Genomic DNA, 26379 nt, shown 5'->3' with positions numbered 1-26379 from the left:
GTAAACTGGTCTAAATGTCTTCATGAATGCAGTTACTGTCGTTCTTAAATGTTTTAACTACACCACATGGGCTTATTGAAACGTTTTATTAAGAATCCTTATATTATGGTTTAATCACGCACTCTGGTGGGAGAAGTTAAAAAACTTGAACATATACTTTGTTTTTTGTTTCCAGAGCAACTTCCTTACAAGCCTCTGTTAGAATTTAAGTCTTCATAATTGTCTAATTATTTAATTTACAATTTCTGATTGCTTCGTCGTAATAAATTAAACATTTAAGTAAAATGGGATTCATAATTTCTTTGCAGAAATTAATGTTAGACAGGAAATGTTTAAAGTAGCCGGTAAGTGCAGTCTTGTGGACGCATTTCGATCTACTTTTGCGTTCTCTGGGCGGGTCCGTGTACGGAGTGACGTGGCACGAGTGAATTTTATGAGTTGTGACAAACGCCAGTGGCATGTACTACATGTGATTCATTTGAAACAGCGAAATCAGCGTGTTACTGCACGAAAGTGCTTGGTAATCCTCGCCAATTCATAATACGTGCCGTGTTGTACCTGAAATAAAGCTTCCACTGACTGTAGTGTAGCGACCGGAAAGCCGGTAACATTACAGTTAATTTAACTAGGACTGCGACTGGACAAAGATTATTTATCAGCCATTGGACGTGTTACTCGTTTTCATCATTACCAATGACGTTTTGCATGACGAGGGTCCTTAACGGGTTTAATAAACCAAGTAGGAATTGAGGTTTTCACGGCGGTAAGTCCGAACGTGTCTGTCTTCTGGGTTGTTGCGGCGTGTAGTCTGGGTGTGATAGCGGATGAGACCGACAGAGACAGAGAGTGGCATTCACCGAGTTTGGCAGGCTTCTCTTGGGGAGATTTTAGAAAAAAAAAATTGAAATTTTTCAAAATTTTCGAAAAATCAAAAATGCTGGAAATTTTCTGAAAAGCGCACAAACCATTTTTTTTTGAAAATTTTGAAAAAAAAATTGAATGTGAAATTTTTCAATTTTTTTTGGTTTTGTGCGCGATTTGGACAATTTGCAACATTTTTTGATTTTTTTGAAAATTTTGAATTTTTTTTCAAAATTCCCCCACCTCATGCCTTGCACAACCGAGCTGTGTCGGATTGTTTCTGGTGTATACTGTGTCTCTGACGAATGCGGTCTGTGCATGACTCGGTGTCTGCACGGACTGCTCTCTGTATGACATGGCTCTGAGAAGTTTACCAAAGTTTCAGATATCCTTGCTGCCTTCATAACTACTCATTGCCCTGATGATGGACCTCTGAAACTTTGATAAACTTCTACCAGACTACGCGGCGATACAACCCAGAAGATAGTAATCTTTAATAAATCATTTGTATGGCGTTATGTCATTTCTTTCTCGAGAATTATAACTTAAGATCTGAAACGTCTTCTCTACAAATACTTTTTCTCGAGACGCGAGTGTCTGACATTATTTCCGAGCTCAGAAATGAGCTGCATTTCTAACGGCACCGTCATTTAATATGGCAAGGAGCCAGTGATTTACCGGTTACTTCCGCAGAATGAAACTGTTTCACGCTTTCGAAAAATTATTTAATTATAATTTCATAAAATTTGCCCTATTGATGATTGTGAGAGTACTTTTCAAAGCTACGACATTAATAACCTGCCGATGACCCTCGCTTTCTTACGACCTTATAAGTTTTCACGGCTGCCGTGTTCATACAGAATTTCATGAAAAACTGCTAGTTTGTTATGCATTTGGTAAAAATTGGGCGATATTCCAGCGTTGTCCTGTGCTATTTCAAATCCAATCCTTGATAACTTGACTTCCCGTCGACCGTAGATTACGGAGCTATGACTCATTCCAACACCGACATTCCAGCTGTCTTCTGTGGACTTTCCTCGTCAGTCGTACTTCTGCTTTGAGTAGCAGTGACTAATTTGTCAACTTACTCTTGTGTATGAACCCGTGAATGCTTTTAGGGCGGTATCGCACTAGGATGCCAACGGGAGGCCATGGCGCAGTTGCCAGCATCTCGGCCAAACTTAATGCATTAATTTAGTAGTCATATATCGCACCTGGCATCCGTCTGGCATCGCTGCCAACCAAGATGCCAAGTTCAAATGCTACTGGCATCGCTGCCACGGCCAAGGCCAAATCAACATCACATGACAGTCTGGCCAGTCCATTGACGTCCGTGCGTGAATGTGCTTGTGTGTATTTCTGTTTCTTCCAAACGTGGATAATTTCGACACCGAAAGATTGATAATTGAAATTCAGTCCCGACCATCACTATGGGATTCATCTGCTATTGAATACGCAAACCGGGACTTGAAAAAAAGAAACTGGGTAGAACTTGTGGAAATATTTGGAGGAGATTTATTTACAGTAGAAAAGAAGGAATTAGCTGAGAAGTGTTTCTGTGGCTTAATTTGTGGGGCCGCTTTCCAATATGGCAACTTGATTTTTAAGTTTTTTTGTTTAGCAATCTATATATCTGTCTATATATCACAAATAATGTGAATTAAGAAGAAACCTGCTTTTATAATGTTTTATTAAATAAAGTTTGTTCATGTAATATTACATGTGATTTGCAAGAACTGAAATATTTCAAATTCAGTAATGGTATGGACGTGCAAAGTGTGTGTATGGAGAATTTTTTTACTTGTTTCTTTGTTACAGAATTGAAATTCACTCCAGGTATGTAGTTTTGATAAAGGTAAATCTCATTTCCTCAAAAGTGATAAAAGTGGACATTTCTCCTTGCTAATAGCCCTTCATTTCGTGATCTCATAATGTTGATCCATCTGTTCGCTCGACTGGCGTCGAAAGCTGGCAGCTTGTCTGGCGTCTTTTTCTGGCAGCTGGACGCCATGGCATCGCTGTTGGTGTCGCTGCCATGGCATCCTAGTGCGATGCCGCCCTTAGGGTCAGGTTGTTTAAGCTTCACGCTTTCTAGTCCTTGGCCCTGAATGAAGGCGACTGATTTTAATAAGGCCTATTGATTCTTGGTTTATTTGACCACTATTTCTGTTGTGAAAGCGCCTGACGAGTTTGTGTATTGGAGAGGATGTGAAAGGAAGTGACTGGGGTCTTGAGTTGTGGTATCATCCCGGCATTTGCCTGGACGAATTGACGGAAGCCATGAAGACGTCAGTCAGGATAGTTGGTGTTCATGTGGCCTAGATGTGCACCCGGAGACCTACCGAATACGGACAAAGAGGATAATAGGGAGCTTTACTGTCCGGCCTGAAACCTGATGGAACATTGATAAATCCTGTAACGAAGAAATACACGAAGGATTCATAGTAAGAGAAAGGAAGTGATCTAGGCGTGGCGGGTGAAAAGTGAGGAAGAAATGTTTGAAAGAAAGAGACGAAAACAGGAATGCATTGTTTTCTTACTTACTTCTCGTATTTCGGAAGTTCAAGAGTAGAGTTGATGTGTCATGCCTTGTACTCGTAAAGCTAATGAACGGTAATTGCTGGCTTGCCTTCGCAAACAAAGTGAAAGAAGGCTGGCACCGCGTAAGTTCATAGTGTCCTAGTTACATAACGCGTTCTGTGATGTACATTTAAAAAAAAGTCATTGCTTCACTGTCCCCCGCAGTGCAAGTGGTGAGGCGAAGTCGCTGTGGGTGATTTATTGAATGGAAGATTGACGCAGTGAACGCTCTGAACTCGGGAAGTTGTAGTGTATGCAATCAGGAGAAGAGAGCGCGGTTGTGGGTTGTGCGTAGTGGCGTGGCGGGAGACAAGGGACTCGGCGAAGCCAAAACGTGCTTCTCCCACTGCTAGGAAATGCGTCTAAAAGATTGGAAATGGCGCAATGAATTCTGGAATCTCACCACCCTAAGCTGAGGCAGAATGTCGTTGTCGTTCTATTGTAACGCTTTCTTCCAACGGTGGCCACCTGCTGGGCAAGAGATGAGACTCACCAAATTACATGCTTTAGGACTACGGCAAAATTGTACAACGTCGGTCGAATGAAGACAGCTCGAATTTTGCAGCGTAGCAAAGCCGTGGCCTTGGAGCACACAATTTATTTATGTCTGAGTGAAATAACGTCACGTTACTATTTTTTTTCTGAGGAAAACAACAAGAAACATATCAATTATTAACGGGTGTGAAATTAAAAAAAAAGTTTTTGGAAATAAGGTTTGTAGCCTACGTATGACGTGATCTCCTACAGTGACACAACTCAAAACCGCCATGCTTGATGTTCTGTGATATTTATAGCACCTGACTTATTGCTGGATTAAAATACGAGGCAATGCACACTCGTGAAAATTAACCGATCTGCACGTTTGTTGTCATTTGCTCTGAAGAACGAAAATAATAATTCAATTCAATTCAGTTGAATGCATTTATTAAAGTGTTTGCCAACAGCGAGAAGCCAATGACAGGAAATCACTGATAATACATACATATACAAAAACAAACAGACTAAACTAAATATAAAAATAAATAAATAAATATACATGTAAAATAGATCAATCAAACATTTCCCGTATAGAATATAATAGCCAATTACAGGTAAACACAAATAATACACTTTTTTTAAAATTTTAACAATCAATTTAGACTTTTTCCTGTACAGACAAAGTGTCTTCGAGGGAGACACTGACTTCTCTGAACATGACCAAAAATCTGCATTGCAGCACTGGCGCACCTAGCGGAAGGACTGTGTCTCATCTCTCTGCTCACACTGAAAGTAGAAAAATCTCTTATTTGCCTTGAGGGCACACGAGTACGAACAGTGGCCATGATTGAACGACAATTTATTTAGCTCCTGAAGACATTGATAAGAAATAAGGCATCGAGATGTCGTCGTCTAAAACATAGCTTTTTAAATTTTAAGCAATTTAAAATCAGCTCGTACTTACGAGGAATATCAAACTGAAAGAATCGATAATGACACAGGTCGGGAAATTTTATTTGAATATTTTCTAATTTATTAGAATCAGTCAGTAGGATTATTCCATACCACCGAAGCATACTCGGGCCTATACCTAACTAACAAAACTGTCTAAAGGTACCATTTGGCTACACGCGACAGAGACAATCGACCGAGGCAGGCGACAGAGTTACGAGACCGAGACTGGTCGCTTCCTGTCTGCTCTCTGTACAATCGTATGAAGTACAATTACGAGCGCGAGACAGAGACAAAGCACAGGAGACCGCTCTCGGACCAGTAGTGTCTCGCGACGGGCTCAGGCAGCACGTGTGTTGTTGAGTAAAATAATGGCAGAAATTGAATTTACTGGTGACCAAGATGAGCAATTGGTAGAATTAGTAGCGGAAAACCGACCACTGTTGGATCCTGAGGTCGAGTTTGTATGTTTTTTCTATTAAACTCAGTACGTAACCAAACTGCTTATGATTCAATCTGAAATAACTCCTGAAATTATCTTCTTCTAATGATAAATGATTCTTTATTAACAGACAGAAAGATCCTTCTTCACGTCTGGTTTTGAATATTGAACTCATAGGTTTTCTTTGTTTCTTTCGCAACAAATAACACAGCAACACATCATCTTCTTCTTATTCTTCGAGTAACCTTTTTAGAAGCATTTTTGTACTCATTTTTCAACAGAATATGTGCACGTATGTCTCAACAAAACAAAGAAAACAAACACTTTGCCGCATGTCTCGGTCGTCACCTCAAAAGTGTGTGGCGACAAGCTGCGATGTGTCCGTCTCCCGTCTCTGTCGCCTGCCTCGGTCGCTTGTCTCTGTCGCGTGCAGCCAAATTGTACCTTAAGGAAGAGAATTTATAAGTAATAAAGCGAATTAACCGTAGCATTTTGAGTCCTAGATAATATGCATAATCAACATGAGCATGAAAGTGCGATTTACTATCTAACATGACGCCAAGATCTTTTATGCGGTCGGTACTCAAAGTGTAACATCTCTGACAATAGTTAAAACGGATACTGTTGATCTTACGTGTGAAAAATATAATTTTAGTCTTCTGAACATTAAGTTCCACAAGGTTATCATCGCACCACTGGTGTACCGAATTAACATCCGCTTGAAGAGATATACAATCTTCAGCAGACTTTGCCTGTATATAATTTGAGGTCATCGGCAAATTAGCGAAATTTGGAAAAAATAATTTTGGCACAAAGTACATTAATAAATACATTGAACAGGAGAGGTCCTGAGGTACTCCAGATAACACAGGACATGGAGAAGAGTACTCATCTGCCAATATTGTCAGGGTGATTAAGTCAAGAAGAATGAGATGGGCAAAAGGTGTGCACCGGGTATTGGTCGGGAGGCCTGAGGGGAAGAAACAGCTGGGGAGACGTAGATGGGAGGATAATCTCAGGCGGGATCTATGGGAGATAGGAGTTGAAGGAAACTGGATTTTGTTGGCCCAGGACAGGGTCCGGTGGAGGGCTTTGGTTAATTCGGTGATGAACCTTTGGGTTCCGTAAGCCATGCAGTTAGTTAGTTACTTAATTTATCCAAGTAGGCTGAAGAAAGTCAGGTTCTACAACCTTATTTTCTGTCATTTGAGATGAGCTGTAAAAAAAGCATTTGTGCTTTCAAGTATAAAATGGTCGTTAGAATTGTCCGATCTGAATAAAAACTGAAATATTTCTACATTTTTTTTTCAAAATCAAAGTGTCCAATTTTAAATTTAATTCACATCTGTTTATTGAGGAAGCTGGACCCGCTGTACGTCACATCAGCTGCCCAGGAACTCTCGTTCCTTGACCAACGCGACGGATATCTGACCGTCCATTCGTATGCCGTGAAAATTCCTAATTGCGTTCAGTGTGGACTAAAACGTCTATTTGATTTTCATGTTTTGGGCCTGAACATGCGTGATTAGACATTTTATTAATAATTACTTGTGTCAGATCCTTTTGGAAGTAGGTATAGTTTGCAGAGAGCCACGGTGGTCTAGCGGTTAGAACGCTGGCCTTGTAATCCTGGGGTCTCGGGTTCGATTCCCGGCGGTGCCCGAATTTATAACTTGTGTTGGGCAAGGCCGTGGTCTAGGCAACACGGAGTTTTCCTCCGTGGCATCCCAACAATTACTCCATTCACACACAGAAGAAGGCAATGGCAAACCACTTCTGGATCATCTGCCAAGAACGTATATGAACAGGTCCCAGTCCGAGAAAAGGATGGAAGGATCCTGTTCATATGGACCTGTCGTCAGACAGAACACTAAATAAAAAAAAATAGTTTGCAGGTACCGTCCCTCGGCTGATATAACAGCCTGCTGTTTTACCGGTTCGTTAATCAGAGACGTTTGATACCGTTCTTATAGCGTATAAGTCTTAATGATTGTATTCGATGTCATTAATAATGTGTATATGCACAGTGTCCCTTCCCGCACAAAACATTTCAAATCGAAAGTGAGACTTGTCACATTGTACATGGCGATTTTCTGAAATGTTGTGAACTGGCCTTGGCTTTGAATCAAGCAGCGTATTCTCGACTACAGACCGCGCATCAGGAGCATATCTGAATTATCTGTGGTATGTCAGCGCAACGCCACAGCCATTATTACTGACAAGGGTAATCAGGAAGGGGTACAGGGTGACTGTGCTGACAGTACCTCAGTCGCTAATTGGCAGGAAGGAAGCGAGCTTCTCAGTCAGGCAATGATGATTGATTGTGATCGTGTTTGCTTTAATCTGTCTCACATTAGCTAACGACGCATTTATGTCGTAACGTGTGCAAATAGAATATAACAGTCTGTCCAGCAGACGTAATACGGTGATCAGAATCAGAGGATTCAAGCAAGGTTTATATGTCTCCTTCGTTAGGATGCGTAGCCATTTCGGTTTTATGATTTTAATTGTCTGATATAACTCTGGAAATGTTCAGTTATCTGGGAGTGCGATAATAATAAGAGGTACGCCACGGTGTTCTAGCGGTTAGAACGCTGGCCTTGTAATCCTGGGGGTCTCGGGTTCGATTCCCGGCGGTGCCCGAATTTAACACTTGTGTTGGGCAAGGCCGTGGTCTAGGCAACACGGAGTTTTCCTCCGGGGGCTTCCCCGGTTTCTCCGTGGCATCCCAACAATTACTCCATTCACACACAGAAGAAGGCAATGGCAAACCACTTCTGGATCATCTGCCAAGAACGTATATGAACAGGTCCCAGTCCGAGAAAAGGATGGAAGGATCCTGTTCATATGGACCTGTCGTCAGACAGAACACTAAATAATAATAAGATGAGGTGGTCTAGCGGTCAGAACACCAGCCTTGTAATCCTGAGGTCCCGGATTCAATTCCCGGTGGTGTTCAGATTTATAACTTGTGTTGGGCAAGGCCGTGGTCTAGGTCTCACGGAGTTTTCCTCCGGGGGCTTCCCCGGTTTCTCCGTGGCATCCCAACAATTACTCCATTCACACACAGAAGAAGGCAATGGCAAACCACTTCTGGATCATTTGCCAAGAACGTATATGAACAGGTCCCAGTCCGAGAAAAGGATGGAGGGATCCTGTTCATATGGACCTGTCGTCAGACAGAACACTAAATAAATAAATACGCACAATAAGCGTAAGAAATGGCAAGTTCCCATCCAGATCCACAAATTATTATCGTCGGCATCTCCCGCATGTTGCCATGCAGTTGAAATTATTTCTCGTCTGCGTTTTAAAGCTCTGAATAATCATTTCACAATTACAAAGGTCAGAGTCATCTGCGGTTGAAACTGAATGGGACGCATCGAACTTCTGGTCTGTGCTGATATGTTAAATTGTCGGGCGGAAACGCGAATACCAGCATAGCAGCAAATGCACACACAAATTCTGTTTGACGCCAGCATGGAGGTGTGAAGGCAGTGACGTTGTTCTCGGCTTCAGTAACGTGACCATTTCCCAGGATTCCGTACAGAACAGAGGCGAAGGCCTGAGCAGTGATTTGATGTCGGTGCCAAGGATTTTACTTTGTAAGTTTACGTTCACAAACATCCCGAGAAATGACACATTACTTGAATGCCCCCACTGGGAACCGAGAAGAAGTTTTTACAAACTAACTTCATGGAACAGAGTCCCTCAGAAGCTAATGGCGCTCAGTTAAATTCTTCTAATTTTATGGAACCCCAAGGTTCATTACACTGTTCTCAGGAGCTCGCCTGTCGTGTCTGCCCTGAGATAAAAAGTCAACACACAGCCTTCAACCTTATTTCTTCAAGATTGATCTTAATTGTATCCTCACATTTACTCTTAGGTCTTCAAAATGGTGTTTAATTTTATCCAAACAGAACATTGTATGAGTTTTCCAACTCCTCCATGCATGGCCGTTCTGTCCGTACTCCTTAACGTGATTTACTAATAGATCAGTGGTTCTGAAACTGAGGTCCTTGGTATCCATTGAGACTGTGATGTATCTTCAGTGTCTCAGAAGTCTTAATCGGAAATGGTGTCATTTAATCTGTTTTATAATGGAAGCAATGTTCATACACTGTGATGGCTGTTGAAGACAGGAGTTCTTCTCGAACACTATTGCGGAACTTGGTTAATTATTGGTTAGTAAGAAAAGTATGACGAAATTGACTTCTGTTCTACGTGGTCAAAAGGTTGGGACTTGGTGTAATAAATTGAAGCTCCTTATTACGCAGTTTAAATTCATATATCCTTAATCCTCTGATATCGTAATGTGAGAGTCCACGTTTTACACCCAGTAAAAGTCGTGTGCAAAACTTTACTTTAAAACGTCTTAATTGTTTACTAATTTAAATAGCATGCTGGAAGTCAATAGATTCTATACTGGAATTTCATGTCAGATTATTACAAAAAATTAAATGAAGTATTTGACTAATGAAATATTTCTGGAAAGTTGTTTTGAACTGGACGTCTAGTGTTTGTCAATATCTTTCACTAATGTTCTTGAGATACAACGTTCGCGAACAATATTCAGTTAATTCTGTTCGCAAACATTGTTCGCTAACTATGATGAACATAATTTTGTAGTTCGCCATCACGGGATGAAATATTTCAAGGCGACAACGTGGCGACTGTCCATGCGCTGAGGTTGCTGTTATTTCGATATAAGCCAAGGGCGATTCGCCACGAAAACATTGCAGTACTACGAGTTTTACAGAGGGACTGAGATCTTTTGGTCGTGGAAGTAAACGGTTTATTGTAGTGGTCGTGTGGCCAGAGGTTTCACCAACACTTGGAACTGAGGAAGTTATTACGGACTGAATGAATGACGAAGATTATGAAGCGACTCTACATCAGTTGGTATTGAAATGGGATGGTCGACAGTGTGGAATGTCGTGCTGGTATGACAATTGCTTTACCATGTGGATCCGAGTTCACGAGTCCCCCGTCGTGTGGTCTGTACAAAGCATGTCAGGATGTGGTCGTCAGTTGGACAGCTATACCCTTCCGAAGGGCGTTACCTCCATGTTGCTGATTAACACACTTTCTGCCTTGGTACATAACGGACCGACCGAAATGATTGGACAGCCATCGCAAATACTTTTGTGATCGTACATGTTTGCGTAGAAAGAAAGAAAGAAAGAAAGAAAGAAAGACAGAAAATACTCTTGTTGTGCTGTTCACTATGCAAGGCTATTAATTTACTGAAGATTTCCGTCTTCTGGGTTGTTGCGCTGTGTTCATATACGTTCTTGGCAGATGATCCAGAAGTGGTTTGCCATTGCCTTCTTCTGTGTGTGAATGGAGTAATTGTTGGGATGCCACGGAGAAACCGGGGAAGAAGCCCCCGGAGGAAAACTCCGTGTTGCCTAGACCACGGCCTTGCCCAACACAAGTTATAAATTCGGGCGCCGCCGGGAATCGAACCCGAGACCCCAGGATTACAAGGCCAGCGTTCTAACCGCTAGACTTGGGAGAACTTTGTATAGATGGGAGGATTCTGGATCTTGGATAAGTGGATTGTGATGGTGTGGACTGAAATCCTCTGGATTATGATTTTTAGCTGGTGGCAAGATGTGGCAGTGAGTCAGTAGGGAATTTCTTGATTAAATGGGCGACATTCAGCTTCTCTCAAGAAGGGCTGTGCAGCACAGAGTTGATTAGTTGTTGAGTGAAAGTTGATAGACGAACATGTTGCGTGTATGAGACGAAGCTGATATTGCTAAATTTGACGACGAAAGGAATGGCAAGTTTTATAAAAGCTATTTAGGATAAGAACAGCTTTTCGGTGCTGCGAAGTGTGATATTTCGATTCTGTTGTTTGCTTAGGATATCGATATATCGATCGACAGGCACCAAACTCACTTTGAAGAAGCGTCATCCAATTAACGTCAAATGTGGTCAATTCGACGTGCAGTTGTTTGCACGCTCTGATGGTACTCCTCTCGTTAGTAACGCTTCTTTTGTTTTAAGCCCCACATCACAGAGGCGCGAGGGACAGCTCTGTTTTATTCTCGGAACGACGAGCGGAGAATGGCTGGATTTGACACCAAACTGTTGTTCCTGTAATTCTCTTTTGAAGATTATGTCGACGTCAGCGTTTACGTCATCGTCTCTGGGTGAACGTCATACCCGATTGCGTTTCTGTCGTTTTTGGTCTGCATCGGTAGTGTTGCTCGTCGAAAGTGTTTGATTCAACGTTGTTCTGGGTGTTATTAGCGAAGACCAATCTCAGAGCAACGGATTTGAATCATATCAGCCATTTGTGGGGTAGCTCAATCAGTATAGTGATTGAAGATTTCCGTCTTCTGGGTTGTTGCGCTGTGTAATCTGGTCGATGTTAACCAACGTTTCAGAGGTCATACTGCCTCCGTCATCAGGGCGATGAGTATGAAGATTTCTGTCTTCTGGGTTGTTGCGCTGTGTAGTCTGGTCGATGTTTACCGACGTTTCAGAGGTCATACTGGCTCTGTCATCAGGGCGATGAGTATGAAGATTTCTGTCTTCTGGGTTGTTGCGCTGTGTAGTCTGGTCGATGTTATTCATCGCCCTGATGACGGAGGCAGTATGACCTCTGAAACGTTGGTTAACATCGACCAGACTACACAGCGCAATAACCCAGAAGACAGAAATCTTCATACTCATCGCCCTGATGACGGAGGCAGTATGACCTCTGAAACGTTGGTAAACATCGACCAGACTACACAGCGCAATAACCCAGAAGACGGATATCTTCATACTCACCGCTGTGAGAACCTCAAGTCTTACACAGTATAGTGATTCACTACGGATTGGACGACCAAGGTTCGATCCCCGCCAGCGGTAGAGGATTTCTTCTCTAGCCTCTGCGTCCAGACGCACCGAGCTTTCTCACCAGTGGGTACCAGGGTCCTTTCCCTGGGGTAAATCGCGGTCGCGTGTCTAGAATATCTTAATTGATAATGCCGTTTTGTGTCTTCGTGTGGAACAATATCGTATTAATAGATCTGATAACTGAACACAAATATTATTTACAGCAACACCAAATCCGGCTTTGGATCCGATCCTAAACAACGTAGGTACAGTTTACACGCTTACGATAATTTAGCTGACGTCAATTTTAATATTATCTTCCACATTTCAGCTGTAAAATTGTTTGAATTTCTTGGTTATCCTGTTAGCTGCTTCCAGGCTCATCATCCTTGTCCGTTTTACTTCTCCGACGTTATCACTGCCATGTGGGAATGACGGACGTCTAGGGAGTACCGATGCTCCAAAGGCTATCTTGATTTAAAACTTATGAATAAATTGAGTGACTTTCATGCAAGTTGGTAGGTTCGTCACGCTGTTATCTTTCTTCCCGAAACATTCTTTGTAGCTTAAGTTCAGCTAAACCATAATGTAGCAAATTCGCCATGTTTGTACGCTTTCGTACGCACACAAGTGTAGGAAAGTTTTGTGCGTGATTTTAATGATTTACACCTGATGAAATATCAGGCTCGTAGCTACAACAGTTCTTCACCAAGAATTAGTACCTGTGAGATGTTTTGTACCCATTAAGATGTCCTGTGTTCAAGCCAGAAGACTTCGTCTTCATTCCAGCCGCTGTCAGAACCCGAAACCTCACGTAGAGTAAGAAGTATGCCGGCGGGAAAATTCTTGGACGTGGCACTTGTGTGTGTTTGTTTGTGTGTGGCTAGAAGTAAAACATGGCGATGTAGCGAACATTTGTTGTAATTTATTTTTCAAAAATACATAAAATAACCTGCGAGAGTTATTTCCATCACGTGGATCGTTCATATTGTGCCCCCCCCCCCAAACCCTGTGTTAGATTATCATACAGATAATAGGCTGAGTAATGATTTATGTGATTTTACTGATTCCATTCATGGAACTGATTGGGAATGCAGGACACTGTTTTCACCCAAAACAAAATTTTTATGACTCGGAATATTAGATGTTTAAATAGTTGTAATGATCCGAGGTAGACAAATTTGTAATCGGAGTAGAAGCTGGGGTAACTTAACGTTTCGAACAGGAGATGGATAGATTTTCAGAGGTCGTGAGTGAAGTAATCTTCTTTTCCGTGGAATGGAGGGATTCTTTAAATTGAACCTTGATTTTTGCTGAACCGATATTCGGATTGAAGAAGTTGCAATGTGATTTCTTTTGTTCCTTTGGAGTTTTGTACGGAACGGACTGCGCATACAGACAACCCGTAACTCTGTAAAGCAAAGTGGTAACATATATGTACCACCTGCTTTTACGTAAAATTATTTTGCATTTTTCCAAAGAGATTATTTTGGGGCTTCAGAATAATCAGGGACTGTTTCCATGAACACCATTAAGAGATCGATATTTGTCATAGAGAGGTACTGAATTTTAAAAGGGGGAAGAACTGAAGTTTTAAATATTACGTAGGTGATTAATTTTAAATCAAATTATCAAATTTCATCCAGTTGCTTTTTCTTAGACGTTAATATTACTATATTTCACCTGGGGGTAACACATTTTAGTTCGTATAATCTGAGACGTTTTAAGCTGAGGTGTGGTTAAACCATTTCTGTGTTTAAGCAAAATGTAAGTCGAAGATATTTTTCGATTGCCGGATATTACGCTGGATATTAGTGACAATCTCAATTGGACTAAATAGCTCAGGTTGTGGTAGAATGGTGAACCGTAAATTTCTTCGGGATGATTGTAAACTGGAGACGTAAAGCCAGCCATGCAGTTCGTTACTTAACTTTGTGTTGTAGGTCTAAATAAAGGCTGTTTTACTGTCGTGTGTAATAAGTGACATTATTATTTGAGCGTCAGTTGTTTGTAAGTTGTTTCACCACAGAAATTTGTAACATCTTTTACAAAGCATCTGAGATTATATTATATGAATGTGCTAACTGATTTTATGAAACTTTATGTATAATCGTGCTACAAAGAAGGAGAAGTCAGAGTAAATAAAACGTTAATTGAATTTGCGTTTTACTTCCAAGTTGTTTTTTGTTTTTGTTTTTGTTTTTAAAGTTTTTTTTTTTAGTATTCTGTCTGACGACAGGTCCATATGAACAGGATCCTTCCATCCTTTTCTCGGACTGGGACCTGTTCATATACGTTCTTGGCAGATGATCCAGAAGTGGTTTGCCATTGCCTTCTTCTGTGTGTAAATGGAGTAATTGTTGGGATGCCACGGAGAAACCGGGGAAGCCCCCAGAGGAAAACTCCGTGTTGCCTAGACCACGGCCTTGCCCAACACAAGTTATAAATTCGGGCGCCGTCGGGAATCGAACCCACAGTTTCCAATTCATAACTTCCAAGTTATGAATTGGAAACTGTAGAGTTTAGGAAAGAGTCAGAGTTTGTGAGAACCTGGAGGACTACATTGGGCGAAGGTAGTCATTTGAATTTCTGTCATTATAACGAGGCTTTCACTTTGTAGTTTTCCCTGATTTTCCTCAGCTCTTGCACGTGACTATGATTTCCAGTTCATCGTACATAGTCAGATTCTGAACATGACTAGAGATGACGGTCTTCTGCGCTACGAAAACTCTGTCTGTTCTATGTTGGGATCTGCGGTACATTTTACGTAAGCACAGAATAGACAGACTGTAGTCTGACAGAACTTTACAGGCGTTTCAGAGGCACTTGCTGCCTTCGTCATCAGGTGGATTAGATTCTAAAAAGCCTCCGCAGATGAATCGTACTTTCTACGTGTCTTAGCATCGCACATATTTTTTATACTGAAATTGTAAATTACAGTGACAAATTAAAGATTTAAACTTGTTGAACTGTGTAACTAATAGGATCCTATTTTAATATCAGGCCTGTACAGGTGTATTGCTTTCATTTTCATTACATAAATTCTGTGGTAGTATGCTAATTTTTCTTCCTAATAACCAGCTGAAAATCTCCTCAAATGTTTGGTAACGGTCCACATACATTTTCAGAATGGGTTGTAACACGTAAGACTAATTTAAATGTGCTAAGAAGATGATACCGCCATGGTGGTCTAGCGGTTAGAACGCTGGCCTTGTAATCCTGGGGTCTCGGGTTCGATTCCCGGCGGTGCCCGAACTTATAACTTGTGTTGGGCAAGGCCGTGGTCTAGGCAACACGGAGTTTTCCTCCGTGGCATCCCAACAATTACTCCATTCACACACAGAAGAAGGCAATGGCAAACCACTTCTGGATCATCTGCCAAGAACGTATATGAACAGGTCCCAGTCCGAGAAAAGGATGAAAGGATCCTGTTCATATGGACCTGTCGTCAGACAGAACACTAAATAAATAAATATAAGAAGATGATAAAGTTGCGTCATATTGTGATAAATATATATTTGTTTAAATCTTGTCAGTCTAATCACAATAAAATTCCTATTAAATATTAAAATATTACCATAATTAACATTTAAATATTTAAATATTATATTAGTGTAAAAATTGATGATCTAATGTAAATCGAACATTTCGATAGAGAACATCATATAATATATTTTAAATATTTAAATATTTAAATGTTAATTATGGTAATATTTTAATATTAATAGGAATTTTATTGTGATTAGACTGACAAGATTTAAACAAATTAAAAAAAATGCTAAAATATTAAACGAGAAGCCTATATCCATAAACTGAATCTTATTGGTATCGGACATATTTTGTGATATTGTATAAATTTATCGATGTCAACTGACACCCATAATAAATCCTATTCTGCATCTGTATGCTGAACTACTCTGTGATATCGTGCCGCCGATTGGCTAGTCTGTTTGTGTTCGTGTTTGCAACACTTTGTTCATAATGCCACTATAGTTCTTGCGTGTTTACTTTCAGGTACGTACACGACGTCATCCGATGTTTACCCGCGGTCACTGCCGGCAGCGCCGTCCGAATGTTTTCGACAGGAACTCTGCATTCAGGTATTAGTGGGAGAAATTGAAATACGTACATGTCCACATGAACGTGAACTTAGTAGTTGTTAGTAGTAGATGAGACCCTGTCTCTTCCAGTAGGTGTTTTGTTGAAGCTGCCGGTGATGAACTTGGTCGCTCCGTAAAGAAAGTGGGACATTCTGTGACAATCGAAGAATTTCCTGCACCGTAGAGTGAGTTCATTGATTGATGGTAACACAGAGTCTTCGGCTGAAGGCGCGACAGGCAGACGGATAGGACACGCTCAGAGTTGTTAGCATATTAGCCTAGTTTTAAAAATCGATCCATTTGGGTGGCTTTGTCATCATGGAGAATTCCTCTCGTTGTTGAGCGGCTGACTGAGGATTCCACACCATCACTTTAGGCAATAATGAAGGGGAGTTCAAGGGTCTTGGCTGTCAACGCTCCACGTTACCAGGATGAACAGTGTTAAAGGAGGCTTAGGGTCTAGGCCGGACCTGATTCAGAGATCCAGGGCGGGCTGTAATGAAGGTCAGCAATTTGTTGGGAGGACGTACCCCACAAAATCAAACCCAGCGCAAACGAAGATCGGTTTGTTAAGAGGGAGGTTCCACAGTGTTCTTCACGCTACATTCTGTGCACACTTTTTGTCGTAATTTAGAAATTGCCCCGTAAAAGTCGATGACGTCTCTCAGACGATTATGGGTAATTGCGTCATCGTCGTGCCACCACATTATTTTGCACATCCGTCACGCTGGAGTTACAAGCTGTAGGACTTTAAAAATATGATTTTGGATTAACCTCAAATAGCATAATGATCATAACGAATTTCAAGGTCATTGATGTCATCACGCGTGCGCAGAGAATCATGCGTAATGACGCAGTCATCGTCCTCCCTCCCGTCAAGTTAGTAAGTCTGTATGTAGGAACGTAAAAATCACATGGGTAATGGTCCAATAGCATAATTTCCGCACACAATTTAATGAAAAACCATTCCGTCCATTCTCGAGTTGCAAGGACGAATTTGTAGTTCGATTGACCACCAATATATGGCAGCACGACCTCTTCGGTCGAGAGACATTAAATGGTTAAATTTGTACAGTTAACGCAGTTCTGTTTTGTGGTTATATAAACCAGTTATGAAATGTACTGATAACAGGGATATTATGGATGGTTCGCCAGGATTGGACTTGATAAAATACTGGAAGAACTGTTGTTGTTGCTTGATAAGGCGAGGTTGTTGCGTGGTTACAGAGAGTGGTACCTGTTTGGTTAGGTGTCGAAGGCGTCACACACGATGACGTCATTGTCGGTGGTGACGTCATTAGTTCTTGTGTCTTCATGTAAAACGCCCGCTGTTGATAGCCGCTTTTAATCGATACTGGAATTTTTCGTAAATATTCGTGAAAATCCTCCCAACTGTTCTGTAATTGTAATGGGCTTACTGACAGACGGACAATCAGGGATGCTGATTCACCATGGAAACGGTGGGGAGGTCTGGACACATCTAATCAGGATGCTTTGCGTGTATTTCGGTAGGTACGCGGTGCGATCGGAAAGTTTCAAGACTGCGCCTATAAAAAAAAAACCCGTACACTTATCTCAGGTATTAAATTTATCCATTACCCTCGAAGTAGTTCCCCTGGGAGTAAACACAACGATCCCAGCGCCGCTGCCAAGCCTGGAAGCATCCCTGGAAATCTTTCTTTGTCAGCCTGTCAAGCACCATCTGCGATTCTGCCTGAATCTCTTCTATCGTCTCAAATCTCCTTCCCTTTAGCTGAATTTTCATCTTTGGGAAGAGGAAGAAGTCACACGGAGCTAAGGAGGGTGCGGGATGAAGCCATGGTGTTTGAGGCCAAAAACCGCCGAACTTTGAGGGCGGTTTGCGCTGGCGCGTTGTCATGATGCGAAATCGCAGGAGAGTCGGTGTAATGCACTACCAAAACGCCCGTAACTAAGAAACAAATGCTAATTCGATGATGCCGGCTGGCACACTGATTCACTATGAATGTAGGCCGCACCCCCTAGCGGCAGAAGCTCGTACTACATCCGGTTCGCCCTCTATTGACACAGTCTTGAAACTTTCCGATCGCACCTCGTACATGTGTGCTCAGTCGAAGAACGGTCCCAATAAGGTGGATTACAGTGATGGTTATATGTAGCATGTTTTTGCATTAAATATCTGAATACGACGTGGGCTTCAGGTTAGGTATAGATTATAATGGTCTAGGATGAATAAAACTTTGTATTTTTACGTTTACTCAACGCTCTTATGTAAAATTCAGTCATTATAAGTTTAGTAGTACAGAAGAGACAGTGGATGTCAGATAAATGCGTCCTGAATATGTTACGTGGTCTGTGGTGTCGATGACTTATCGTCGTCGTCATCCAGTGAATTCTGACCAGTTGTTCTGACCAGCAGCGTAAAGTTTCTTTGGAAGTGTTCCCTAATCTGACTGACTGGGGGAACAGTGCTGTACGTCTCCCCAGAGGATTAAGCTAGAGTCCAATGGTTGCAGATGCCGAGGGACTTTGGTGCGCTGGGCAGAAGGCAGCCATGCGTGCCTTCGTCCATCGACCTCCCCCTCCCTTCCCCGTGTTCCCTCAACTTCTTTGTTTCGTTCTTCTCTCGCATTGCACCAGGGTCACTGGGCTTAGTGTGATTCGTGTATCAGGTTGCAACGCTGTTTTGCATGCTATCCTGAATGAAGTTTCTCTTGTGTGTTTCTCCGGCCTATCCAGGCACCGAACAGGTTTGCGCAGCGGTAAACAGTTTGAATCTCGATCTATAGTGTATGGCTTTCTGACCTTACCGGGACTGTAATTCTGACACAGATTTCTTTTTCTACTTAGTGGCTTGCTAAGAAAGTGTTAAGATAATTTGCATACCAGTTTTGAATCCCTACCACTGGCCTTTTATGGTGGTCCTAGATTTGCTCTTAGGATTGTACTACACGCCATCAAAGCTTCTGGAATCTGTCTGTGACAGGCTTTCAGTACCCTTTTTAAGTCCCTCCAGACAAATGAAGAAATACTAGTAGTATCTTAAAATAAGCCACGGTCACATACCTCCAGATTCATCGCTCACATTTATTCTTATCGTGTCATGTATGACACAGTAACTTATAAACTTTAACATTTGTTACAGCGTCATAAAATAAGTGTAACAAAGTAATCAGAATACACTTTGAAATATACCATATTTCGCATACTGTATGATTGACTTACGTAGGATAATTCTTTATCTGAAGATGGCTGTCTTCTGGGTTGTTGGGCCGTGTAGTCTGGAAGAAGTTTACCGACGTTTCAGAGGTCTTTGCTGTCTCCATCATCAGGGCTTCTACCAGACAGAAGACAGCCATCTTGAGACTCACCGCCGTGAGAACCTCAAATCCTACATAATCCTTTATCTGTGTGCGCGTGTGTTCTGTGGAAGTTCCTAAAAGAACCTTCCTCAACTGAAACATGTAGTGAAACATGAAAAATGATGGTCTAATGTAAATCGAATATTTCGATGAAGAACATCATTTAATATTTTAAATGTTAACTATTGTAATATTTTAATATTTAATAAGAATTTGTTGTGATTAGACGGACAAGATTTAATATATACTTAAAGCTGTCTTGTTTGAAGAATCGCAGATTGAGAGTTAAGTAAGGTATTTGATTTTGTAACAAGAGGGATTTAGGTGAAAGAGAGAGACGTGCAGATTCAAACGAGCTGGGCTCATTACTGTTTAGATTCTGTGTATTAAATTACTTGCAACTGCATTGTTCAGCCAACACCTTCAATCCGCCTATCACTCAGTGTCTTGTTGTCATCCTTCGAACCGCGGTTTTGAGAGTACGCCACTCTACTCCGTTACATCTTTGAACATTCTCATTTCCCGCCTAAGTCATTTCGACCCCTGGAGGCGATTCTGCGAACCGCGGGAGAGCGGTTTATATCTCAGTGTCCCCAGTGCTTACTTTGCCTCCTACAAAGCGGATTTGGGTTCGAGAGCTGTTTGTTTGCAACGCAGAAGTTGCTCTGTGGCAGTTTTCCATATACGAGGTGCGATCGGAAAGTTTCAAGACTGTGTCAATAGAGGGCGAACCGGATGTAGTACGAGCTTCTGCCGCTAGGGGGTGCGGCCTACATTCATAGTGAATCAGTGTGCCAGCCGGCATCATCGAATTAGCATTTGTTTCTTAGTTACGGGCGTTTTGGTAGTGCATTACACCGACCCTCCTGCGATTTCGGAATGGCGTGTGCATAAAATTTTGCCAAAGACTCGCCAAAACGGCTACGGAAACCTATGAAATGTTAAAGCAAGCATTTGGGGAGTCGATGTTTAACCGTGGCAACGATGCAATTTTCATTCATATTCGTTCTGTCCGATCTGTCAGTGAAATAATTTTCGTTCAATTTTATAAACGAATCTTTCAATATTAATGTGCCATTCCAAGAATCATATGACAGGCGTTGCAGTGAAGCTCCACTTGGCTTTATCAGTCGCTCACGAAGTGCTTTTTAATTCGACTCTGTTGTGGGGAGGTTGATTGGCGGTGATAATCGCGCATGCGCAGAGGGGGATTAGAACTCGCCAACGCGTCACTTCAGTCGCCACTGGAATCGACACTCGCATTTGATTTTTGACTTTGGGCATGAATTTAGAAGACAGCGACTTTGTGTTTCAGAAAATAATTTTCGTAGCCGGGAAATTCTGAAACCATTAGCAGCTTTTGATGAGAGGTTTCCACGACTGCGAAAACTTGGATTCTGGAATTCTGGATAGTGACGCCGTGTAGGCTTATAGACGTTTCGGTGGAACGTATTGCGTTAACTTTTAGGGTAGACGTTTTGGTAATTGTCAAACAAGACTGCTTAGCGTCGTAGCTATGGAAACCACAATCATCAGTAACTTGTAAACCACCGAATCATCTTCTGTTATCAACTTAACTGCAGTCATTGGCAAAACTAATTAAATGTTCGTTTATTTACGTGACGTATTGATTGTGATATTCGTATTTCTCGCACACTCCATGCAGCAGGAGGAGGTGAGTTCTTAACAGATCGAACCGAATTTTATCAGATTGCTTAATATCGTCAATGAGTTTTAATTACAAGCTTTACTTTTCCGTTCTGCCTTTGAAGAATTTAATTATGTAGCAAAACTGTACATACTCCCAGCGTTTGCTCGCTTCGGTCTTTATCTTTACATGATTTCTGTCTAAGCACTGATGATTTTTGAATGATTTCGATTGTGTGGTAACTGCGGAAGGATTTTATATCGACTAGATTTGTGGCAAGTGATATTTAAGGTAATATGGAAGTAAAGGGGATGTTCAGTGAAACAAAATATTGGAAAGAAGGACAAAACGAGATACGAGGCGCGTCCCAAAAGTAAGTTTCCCTGGGGGCCGTTTACAGAAACAAAACACAATTTCATGGAAATATTTATTGCAACAGATACAGCAAGTGTCCAGCTATTTTTCAACATATTCGCCACCGGAATTGAGACATTTGTCATACCGTGGGACCAACTTTTTAATACCTGTGTCGTAGAAGTCTGCCGCCTGGGATTGGAACCACTGTGTGACAACCATCTCCGCCTCTCTGTCATTCTCAAAACGCTGACGCTGACCGGACAGGAATTTCTTGAGGTGTAGGAAAAGATGGAAATCACTGGGAGCGAGGTCCGGGCTGTAGGGTGGATGATTAAACACCTCCCAGCTGAACTCCCGCAGGAGACTTGCTGTCCGTCGAGCCGTGTGCGGCCTAGCGTTATCACTGACCGCACTTCACAGTCGGCGGGAGCTGGAATAAGAACCTCCATCTTCAACAGCTGCAACGATGCTACTGTGAGAACGCGGGAAGTACCGTTAGTGCATGCGCCATGCTACGTCATTGCTCTATCACGTACGCACAGTCGCTTCACGCAATATAAGGTTTGCTAGCTGTGGGACGAGTGGGAAACTTACTTTTGGGACGCGCCTCGTAGAATGAAATAAGGAAAAGAAAGAAAGAAAGAAAGAAAGAAAAAGGAGGAACCTGGATGGCTGTCAGGTGACAGGAATGGAAGAAACAAGACTTCACGGTAGATGAAAATAACAAAGAGATACGTCAGTGGTGCCCAAACTCAGCCTTACCTTGTTCCCGTGCCAAAAATATGCCACTTAGTTAAGTATATTAACAATGTAAATTTTTTCAACTTCACACAAAGTCATTTTAAGTTCGCTTATTAAAACTAAAAATTTTCAAAGAAAAAAGTGTATATTACCGGCGCTATCCGGTCATTTGTCTCTGCTTAACTCCAGCCAATTTGTCAACGTCACGTTGTAATTTTGTTGTTGCGAGAATCGCCAGGTTTTTAAAGTTACAATCCTTTTGTCGAGATCGCCGCCTGGCCTTGATGTGTTTCGTTGATAAAAGGCTTTGTTCGCAGAGATATGTACTTGCAGAAGTCAGCTGTTGCTCTAGCTGCGCAGATTTTATGAAATTCGGGAAATGTTCGGTAGGCAGTAGCTTTCAAATTACAGATAGTTCTTCAAACGATGCTTTCAATATTGGATTACATTTTAATTCAGTGTTGTCTTCTTCAAATAAGGCTGCTACAAAGTGTTCTAGACTTACCTGGAAGAATTATAATTATTATGTCAAATAAACTAAGAATTATGCACAAAGTATTCAGATTTGGAACGAATTTAAAATTTGTTTTGTTAAGTATTGCCATTCGTTGCACACGTTCCACTGGTTGTAAACCACTAAGAAAATAAAGACACATGTCCAGGTCGGTGAAGTCTTGTCTCACCCCAAGCATTTTAGATCGACTATTGCGGAGGACCACAGACGCAACCTCGCTGTTTTTTTATGGTTTACTTATCGACGTTTCTAGTATCTAGACCAAGCATGTCAAACTCAAAGGCTAACACGGGCCACATAAACAAGGTTCAAGTTTATGTGGGTCGCCCCCCCCCCCAAAAAAAAAAAAAATCAGTTTTCAATTTTCATAGAAACTTAGGTTTATTTCGAAAAATATAGTATAAAAAAAAAGAATAAGAACAACGATAAAAATAATGTTTTCTTCCTTGCCATCTCTTCTCTGATACTATCTTTCCTACTTCGGGGGAAATCTTGTTCGCAGTGATTATTTTCAAAACTGACCCCAGGTGAATGTCAGTAATTCTGGATCTGACAGGAGACTTATTTCCTTTGATAATTGTAAATAACTGCTCACGCCGATAGGTACTTCCAAACATGGATATAATTTCATATGCAAATTTTCGAGTATTTTCAAACCTGGCAGGTAAATATTTGTTAAATCCAGGCACGCCAACTTCACTGAATTTTGCCATCAAATTAAGTTACGAAATGTTTATTAAAACGTTTCTTACATATCGTTATATTGGCTGGGCCGCGAGTTTGACATGCTTGATCTAGACTGTATATAATCGGATGACAGGGGGGGGTAATGAATGGAAAAGGATGTGGAAGGAGCCGGTCGTAGCCTAATGTAAGAAATTATCTAGGAATTTGCTTTGAGGGGCTGAGGAAAACCACTAATAACATGAGGATATTCGGCCCTCGAGCCGTGATTGAACACGGGGCCTCCCGAATACGAAGCAGGAGGGCTAACCACTCAACTACAACGTTCGGTCGTTCAAGTTTTGATCGGTAAAGGATTAAAGAGTAAGTTGTAGGCGTTCATTGCAGTGATAGTACGTTGATATCGAAGATTTCTAAACAGTAAGTTTGTCGTATTGTTTGTTGTTGAACCATAAGTTAAACTGTACAGTGAGAAATGTGGTGATTAAGTGTGAATCTTAAGTAGAATTTCACCGAAAGCTCTCTCGTGGCTAATTGCTCAACTTCAGGCGCCATTTTGCATCTCGCCGAATTTCAAAGTTGGGTTAATGGAATCACGTCCTCGCGTGACGTAATTACATTTCGACCCTTCCGAACATGGCGAAGGAGCGATCTCAGTCAAATTTCTGTCAGTGCCCTTTCGCGGCCAGATGTCCGATACAGTAGGTTGCATGCGGAGATTGAAGGGTTTCGCCTGAAATTCCGTGTCGATCCTTGCAATTGAAGTGTTCTTATAACAGGTGGAGCCTTATGGGTTTTATCTTACGTGTCCGTTAATATTACAAGCGCACGTTTTGTGGTTTTAAACTTACTTTGAACGCGTTTCTTAGTTATTTCTGGTTATTATAATTTGTTTTGTAAGGTGAGATGGTAAAGAAAATGTCTCTGTAAGAGGGATATTGAATTACAGTAGCTAGACTGTTTTTGTGCATCATGTGGTATTCCATAATCAAAATATTCTGTATTTTGTTTTTTATAATAATGTATATTTAACAGTGGATTTGTCGGTGTTGTTCTGCATTGCGACGCTATGTAGATTCGTAGATGGAGATCAGTGTTTCGGAGGAACATACTGTTCCCTTCTTCAGGAATGAAGAGGCGTTGGTATCTAACTATGGGTCCACACGGGTCACAACCCGAAAGAACAACGTGGACGTCTCTACCGTTGTGATAACCTCAAATTTAAATTACAGTATCTGTGTTTTGTATCATTCAACAGTTAATATTTTGCATCATGAGATGTCTGGTGGTCGGTATGTGTCGAGTAATTTAATTATAATTTACCGATAGTTGTCGATAAATTAAGTGAGCATGAAATAATGTGTTCATAAATGCTACCTCTATCTCATGATTTTTATTTGGCTTGTATCATAACGTGTTGTGTTTCTCTGACAGCTGCGGATGGATTTTTCTCCTTGAAATTGTTCGTTGGGGCTTTTAATTTCATATGAAATGCATATTTGAGTCGGGTAGCTCAGTCAATGTAGTGACTGGTTACGGACTGGACGTCAGGGGTTCGAGCCCCGACGGGATTAGAGGATTTTCCCTCTTGCCTTTGCGTCCGGACCGGGGCTCTGGGGCCAACCCAGCCTCGTATCAAATGAGTACCGGGGTCCTTTCCCGGGGGTAAAGCCGGCCGGGGCGTGATACTGACCACTCACCCCCATCTAGTGCCGAGGTAAAGAATGAGTAGGAGCTATATCACCTCTCCCCTCAAGCGCCTACATGGCGTATAGAGGGACAACTTTACTTTAGTATAGCTACTCGAAAGTTGATTTCATGTAAATGAATGTCTTATGAGTTCCTAATAAGACTGTCAGTGTCATATTCTCATGATCGACCTTTGATGGCACGCAGAAAGGAGCAGTAAGACTTGTGTACTGTGGTCTCCTGAGTTACGACGCCATATTCAGCGTAACCTAACCTAAATACTCTTTTTCCTCCGAAGCGTTGGTAACCACCTACAAACTACAGGCGTCTCAACCCAGAACAATCACAATCCACATGTTTTCCTTCTTGAACACGTCACATTTCGGCAAGTCAGGTTTGAATTCTTTCCGCGTTTTGTTGTACAAATAATGAAACAGTGAAATCCGATTATTTCTTAATCCACACATCGCCAATACTCTCTTAATGCTTATAAGTACGTGTATATTAGCGTAGTCCCTGTAAATGCATCTTAAATAAACCTCTTGAAGGACATTTAAACTTTTTCTCAACAAATTGGTTTTAGACAATGGTTGTCTTTGTGTAGTCGTTGCTGCCTGATGGTGGCACTACGAGGTGCAATCGGAAAGTTTCAAGACTGCGCGTACACTTATCTCAGGTATTAAATTCATCCATCATCCTCGAAGTAGTTCCCCTGGGAGTGAACACAACGATCCCAGCGCCGCTGCCAAGCCTGGAAGCATCCCTGGAAACCTTTCTTTGTCAGCCTGTCAAGCACCATCTGCGATTCTGCCTGAATCTCTTCTATCGTCTCAAATCTCCTTCCCTTTAGCTGAATTTTCATCTTTGGGAAGAGGAAGAAGTCACACGGAGCTAAATCCGGCGAATAAGGAGGGTGCGGGATGACGGCCATGGTGTTTGACAGGCTGACAAAGAAAGGTTTCCAGGGATGCTTCCAGGCTTGGCAGCGGCGCTGGGATCGTTGTGTTCACTCCCAGGGGAACTACTTCGAGAGTGATGGATGAATTTAATACCTGAGATAAGTGTACGGATTTTATACGCGCAGTCTTGAAACTTTCCGATCGCACCTCGTACAATCCAGAAGTCTTTCGTGCCTACCACCACAAGGACCCTCAACGGGC

At 41.7% G+C, this 26379-nt stretch overlaps 1 long non-coding RNA gene across 5 annotated transcripts in view; it reads left to right on the top strand.

The window, feature by feature from the left end:
- The window catches only part of LOC147872206 (uncharacterized), a 481048-nt gene that overhangs the window by 11948 nt on the left and 442721 nt on the right, over nt 1–26379 (top strand). The window contains exon 2 of one of the 5 annotated variants that reach the window (XR_015537772.1): nt 16160–25098. The exons of the other annotated variants lie outside the window; for them this stretch is intronic. This is a non-coding gene — a long non-coding RNA (uncharacterized LOC147872206). Of the gene's footprint in view, nt 1–16159; nt 25099–26379 lie in introns of those variants that run through there. 5 annotated transcript variants of the gene reach the window in all.

Source organism: Zootermopsis nevadensis, unplaced genomic scaffold (assembly GCF_977971745.1).
Source record: "Zootermopsis nevadensis isolate Lab colony 2312 unplaced genomic scaffold, Znev_1.0 Znev_ptg000030l, whole genome shotgun sequence".
NCBI classification, from domain to species: domain Eukaryota; kingdom Metazoa; phylum Arthropoda; class Insecta; order Blattodea; family Termopsidae; genus Zootermopsis; species Zootermopsis nevadensis.
This window is presented reverse-complemented; position numbering and strand designations above follow the sequence as displayed.